We start from the raw sequence: 6,601 nt of genomic DNA on the forward strand, positions 1-6,601 counted from the left end.
TGGAATAACTTTCTTGAAGTCAAGGGAAGCATAACTTCAGGGATGGCATGGTCAGGGCACTCTGTTTCACTGAAGTTCTCCCTGGGCCCTTTTCTGTTGGCTTTGCCCCTGAGTTAGTGCTACCTTGATGGTCCCCATGATTCTGGATTTCTTGCTGTATGGCACTGCCACCCAGTCCCAATGGTGAGAATGTTTCTGTCTCTACATCCCAGAAGAGCCCTTTGATTTGTTTTGATTGGCTAGGCCTGAGATTTGTTTTGATTGGAAAGACCTAGTTCACATGCCACTTCTGAACTAATGACCTAGTCTAGGGTGCGAAATGTCTGTATTTCTTTAAGTGTGGCATCTTCTAAAAAGACCTTTTCAGAACTTATACCTGCATTTGTCCATGATTACACAAATAATTTTTTACTTAAAAAAATCTTGTTTAATCTGTCATATGTGTAGTATTTGCTGTAAAAATATTTTATTATTTTATTAAATACATATTTATTCTAAATTTTGAATTAGGAATTCTATATTTGGAAATTTTCATCTTTTATTTTCTGTTGATTTTCTATGATATTTACATGAATGTGATTTAAAAAAATTTTTTTGCTTTTCAGATGTACTTCAGATTGAAATTGGTATTTTTTTTCTTATCTCTTTCTTTTGCAGATGTATTACCTAGAAATACTTTTTCTTAGTTTCCTTATTTTCCTTTAATACAGTGTTAAAGTACTATCTTCCAGATGATTATCATAATTTCACTATAAGGTTGGTTCAATGAAGACGGTTGGACTAAGAAGGATAGTGTTTTCTCTATTTAATAGAAGACATTCTTTAACTTGGGTTCTTCAACTTGTCCTCCGAGATAGAATGCCTCTGGTTTTGTTCAAGATTTTATCCCAGGTTTTAAAGGAATGGTTCAAACTCCAAACCTGGTGAGAGAGACATGTTTCTTTTTGATTTACACACTTTGTCTATTATAAGTCTCCTGTTATTGTCCTTTCATATATCTATTACTAATATCACATGTAAACCTGAGACTTGGTCTACTTTTCTTGACCATACTCTCAGTCCAGTTCAGTTGCTCAGTCGTGTCTGACTCTTTGTGACCCTATGGACTGCAGCACTCTTGGCCTCCCCATCCATCACCAACTCCCAGAGCTTACCCAAACTCATGTCTATCAAGTCGGTGATGCCATCCAACCATCTCATCTTCTGTCATCCCCTTCTCCTACTGCCTTCAATCTTTCCCAACATCAGGGTCTTTTCCAGTGAGTCAGTTCCTCACATCAGGTGGCCAACGTACTGGAGTTTCAGCTTCAGCATCAGTCCTTCCAATGAATATTCAGGACTGATTTCCTTTAGGATGGACTGGTTGGATCTCCTTGCAGTCCAAGGGACTCTTAAGAGTCTTTTCCAACACCACAGTTCAAAAGTATCAATTCTTCAGCACTCAGCTTTCTTTATAGTTCAACTCTCACATTCATACATGACTACAGGAAAAACCGTAGCTTTGACCACTAGACGGACCTGTGTTGGCAAAGTAATGCCTCTGCTTTTTAGTATGCTCTCTAGGTTGGTCATAGCTTTTCTTCCAAGGAGCAAGCATCTTTTAATTTCATAACTGCAGTCACCATCAGCAGTGATTTTGGAGCCCCCCAAAATAAAGGCTCCTACTGTTTCCATTGTTTCCTCCTCTATTTGCCATGAAGAGATAGGACCAGATGCCATGATCTTCGTTTTCTGAATATTGAGTTTTAAGCCAGCTTTTTCAGTCTCCTCTTTCACTTTCATCAAAAGGCTCTTTAGTTCTTCTTTGCTTTCTGCCATAAGGATGGTGTCATCTGCATATCTGAGGTTACTGATATTTCTCCTAATTGAAATTAGGGTTAGGGTTAGGGTTCAGTTCAGTTCAGTCGCTCAGTCCTGTCCGACTATTCGCGACCCCATGAATCGCAGCATACCAGGCCTCCCTGTCCATCACCAACTCCCGGAGTTCACCCAGACTCATGTCCATCGAGTCAGTGATGCCATCCAGCCATCTCATCCTCTGTCGTCCCCTTCTCCTCCTGCCCTCAATCCCTCCCAGCATCAGAGTCTTTTCCAATGAGTCGGCTCTTCGCATCAGGTGGCCAAAGTACTGGAGTTTCAGCTTTAGTATCATTCCTTCCAAAGAAATCCCAGGGCTGATCTCCTTCAGAATGGACTGGTTGGAACTCCTTGCAGTCCAGGGGACTCTCAAGAGTCTTCTCCAACACCACAGTTCAAAAGCATCAATTCTTCGGCGCTCAGCCTTCTTCACAGTCCAACTCTCACATCCATATATGACCACAGGAAAAACCATAGCCTTGAATAGACGAACCTTTGTTGGCAAAGTAATGTCTCTGTTTTTCAATATGCTATCTAGGTTGGTCATAACTTTCCTTCCAAGGAGTAAGCATCTTTTAATTTCATGGCTGCAGTCACCATCTGCAGTGATTTTGGAGCCCAGAAAAATAAAGTCTGACACTGTTTCCCCTGTTTCCCCATCTATTTGCCATGAAGTGATGGGACTGGATGCCATGATCTTCGTTTTCTGAATGTTGAGCTTTAAGCCAACTTTTTCACTCTCCACTTTCACTTTCATCAAGAGGCTTTTTAGTTCCTCTTCACTTTCTGCCATAAGGGTGGTGTCATCTGCATATCTGAGGTTATTGATATTTCTCCCGGCAATCTTGATTCCAGCTTGTGCTTCTTCCAGTCGGTAACCATTTTGATATCCGTTTATGCTTCATCCAGCCTGGCATTTCACACGATGTACTCTGCAAAGAAATTAAATACTCAGGGTGATGATATACAGCCTTGATGTACTCCTTCCCAATTTGAAACCAGTCTGTTGTTCCATGTCCAGTTTTGACTGTTGCTTCTTGATCGGCATACAGATTCCTCAGGAGGCAAATAAGGTGGTCTGGTAGTCCCATCTCTTTAAGACTTTTCCACAGTTTGTGGTGATCCACACAGTCAAAGACTTTGGTGTAGTCAGTAAAGCAGAAGTAGATGTTTTCTTGGCACTCTCTTGCTTTTTCGATAATCCAACAGATGTTGGCAATTTGATCTCTGGTTCCTCTGCCTTTCTAAATCCAGCTTGAACATCTGGAAGTTCATAGTTCATGTACTGTTGAAGCCTGGCTTGGAGAATTTTGAGCATTATACTCTCAGATGATCCAATGTCTATAAATATTTTTCCTGATTTTGCCTAATTATTTTCTCTTCCCTACCTTAGTTATTATTCATTTTTATTTCAATTCAAACAATAATTCAAGCAATTACTCTTCCTTTGGATATTTTATATTGCATTTTTTGCTCAAGTAAACTTCATTGACAATGTATTTCTACAGTCTAAGGCTATTTTATGAGGTATTCCAACAATATTTTTTTAGTACTCCACTGTGTGAACTGTTTAAATTCTCATGACCCTATGGATCAGATAGTTCTCTTTAAATTGAAGTGAATTTTTCATTTAGAATAGACTTTAGAGATTTCTCTGATTATTTTAAAAATATGCATACTTGACAAATATGCAGACATAACTGTTTGCAGATGTATGGCTTTAATTGCATCTTCCTTATACTGTTAAGAAATCCTGTCATATATATGCCTATTTGTGTGTTTTCTCTCAGATAGGAGGATGGTTCAGTTCAAAATGGTGAGTAAACAGGCAAGGAGATCCAACCAGTCCATCCTCAAGGAAACCAGTCCTGAATATTCATTGGAAGGAGTGATGTTGAAGCTGAAACTCCAATACTTTGGCCACCTGATGCGAAGAGCTGACTTATTTGAAAAGACACTGATGCTGGGAAAGATTGACGGTGACAGGAGAAAGGGATGACAGAGGAAGAGATGATTGGATGGCATCACCAACTGAATGGATGTGAAATTGAGTAAGCTCCAGAAGTTGGTGATGGACAGGGAGTCCTGGTGTGCTGTGATCCATGGGGTCACAAACAGTCAGACACAACTGAGTGACTAAACTGAACTGAACTGAACTGAAATGGTTACCTCAGAAAGTTTCATCCTTTCATCTGTCTTGGGTCCTGGCTCTATAGCAATAGGATAAGATACAGGAATAAACATTAAAATGTCTACAGTCAGCAAAGAAGCATTTATTTTTCTTTCTCTATGCTGTTCTGTGTTTAGTCACTCAGTCGTGTCTGACTCTTTGTGACCTCATGGACTGTAGCCCGCCAGAATTCTCTGTCCATGGGGATTCTCCAGGTACGAATACTGGAGTGGGCTGCCATGCCCTCCTACAGGGGATCTTCCCAATCCAGGGATCAAACCAAGGTCTCCCACATTGCAGGTGGATTCTTTACTGTCTGAGCCACCAGGGAAGCCCATAAATGTCTGTAATTTTGATTAATTATCTCTGAAATGTAAATGAGGAGTTATTCAGCATATTCTTCCCCTTCTTCCTGTCTTGTCTTTATTTCATGCTGTCTCTGTGATGCTCCAACTCTGTCCGTATCACATTTTGTTTCTCCTACAATTCTACCTGTTTTACACCTGATAATTTTATCACATCTGAAAGAAAATGGAATATAAAGGTGATGCAGGATAGAAAGAGAAAGTCCAAGGAATTCAAAAGAATAAATGGGATAAGGACAGGAGGGAAGAAAAAGACAAGAGAAAAACAGGAAAGGAAAACAGGTAAAGGGTTTCCTATTTGTTCTTTTCCAGCCTGGAAGAATGCACCATTATATCCTGGTGAGTGATATGGACGCTAATGAAGAATATCCTACTATCAAAAATATTTAAACGAACACTTACAGTATGCAAAATAGTTTACTGAAAATTAAAGAAACTCCGAAATATACATAGCATAACTTCCATAGATTACTCATTAACAGATAATAATGTGTTTGAAACATTAAATTTTAACAATTTCTTTTGTTTGTTTGTCTTTAATTGTATCTTGCATTGTGTTCTGAGATAAGGAAAGTGGATTTCATCAGTTAGATGATGTGGAAACTGACTTGAAAAGTAAATTATTTGGTCAGACATGCCATGTTCCTTATTTCCTTTTTAACACTGTAAGTAGATTCTAGATATTAATCCTGCAAGAATGTCTACCCCTCTGAGTGGGCTAGTTATGGATGAGGTCTCATATCAGACATAATTTAGTAGATTGTAAACAGAAATTCAAGGTATTGAAGAGTACTTTCTTTGGTTGCTATTATTCTTTAATTAATCCTAGGTATTTTGGACAGACAGGCAGCTGTTTTTCAGATGGTAGGTTCTCATGTTCATCTGTTCCTTGTAGATTGGAGGAAAGAAGAATTCAAAAGTGGTGAGTATGTGATGATCCATGAGGGACCTTGCTCTTTGTGGGACAGTCTGGAGGAATGTTGGGTGGAAGTGAGCTGGATCTACCCAGGGTCAGAGGAGTCCTCACAGAATGAGAACCCTCTGGCCCAGGTCTACTGAGACCCTTCCCAGAAACATGATGGTCCACTTGTCTTTGCAGCAAATGTGACCCTGGATGCAGCCACTGCTCATCCTGTTCTCCTCCTGTCTGAAGAAGGGAAATGAGTTACCTGGCAAAACAAGCATCAAGATCTTCCCAGCTCCACACAGAGATTCAACTCTGTTTCCTGTGTGCTGGGTCAGCTGAGCATCAGCTCAGGGAGATACTTCTGGGAGGTGCAGGTTGGGAACACCTGTTCCTGGGACCTGGGAGTTTGTAGGGATAATGTAAGAAGGAAGGGAAGGGTCCCAGTGTCTCCACAGAGTGGTTTCTGGGTGATTAGGTTCTACAAGGAAGAGTACTGTGCCCTCATTGCCCTAGCAACTCCTCTTACTGTAAAAGGAAAACCCCTTAGTGTGCGGGTATTCCTGTATTATGAAGCTGGGGATGTGTCTTTCTATGACATGACAGATAGATTTCACAGTTTCACCTTTCACCAGAACACATTCTGTGTTGTCCTAAAACCTATTTTTAGACATTGGTCCTCTGGACACCTAACCATCTGTCCAGGTGAAGGAAAACAGACTGATGCTGTATTTCATGGGCCTACGTTTTCATGAATAATGTTTACTTTGGACTTCAGTGGTGTTCACAATTTTCCCCCAAAGACATACAAGTAGATTTTTTTTCCTCCTCCTTACTGCTAATTCTCAAAATAAAGCTCTGGAACACAGATTGATGACCGCCTCACATATCAATGCTCCCTTCATCATTAGTTATCAAATTACTGTAGAACTGTGAACATTTGCAGCACAACATGAATTATATATGGTCTTATACAGTTTCCTATTTTTCTTTTCATAATCAATCCTCTCAAAATATTTATCCAAATACTCCAGTTCTATTTCCCTGTTTCTTATTTCTATCTCAATATACCCTATGTTATGGGCTAACATCCAATATTCATGATATGAGCTTATTTGGAAGTAGAGTTATTCAAATGTAATCAGTAAAGATAAGGTCATACTGGAGTAGGGTGGGTCCTTAATCCAATGTGCTGGGTGTCCTTATAAAAGAGGAAATTTAGATACAGAAATGTACATATGGGTGCTTCTCAGGTGGCACTTGTGGTAAAGAATCTGCCTGTTGATACAGGAGATGTGGGTTTGA

General features: G+C 39.8%; 1 pseudogene across 1 annotated transcript; it reads left to right on the forward strand.

Moving 5' to 3' along the window:
* Positions 1 to 4,574: 4,574 nt before the first annotated feature.
* LOC147346992 (butyrophilin subfamily 1 member A1 pseudogene) lies at positions 4,575 to 6,170 on the forward strand (annotated as a pseudogene). Its single transcript, XR_015152667.1, has 2 exons — positions 4,575 to 4,674; positions 5,492 to 6,170. The product of XR_015152667.1 is annotated as a butyrophilin subfamily 1 member A1 pseudogene (transcript).
* Positions 6,171 to 6,601: the final 431 nt, after the last annotated feature.

This window comes from Bos grunniens, chromosome 23 (genome assembly GCF_055505025.1).
Source record: "Bos grunniens cultivar Pamir isolate PY7600 chromosome 23, Bosgru_T2T1.0, whole genome shotgun sequence".
Taxonomy (NCBI): domain Eukaryota; kingdom Metazoa; phylum Chordata; class Mammalia; order Artiodactyla; family Bovidae; genus Bos; species Bos grunniens.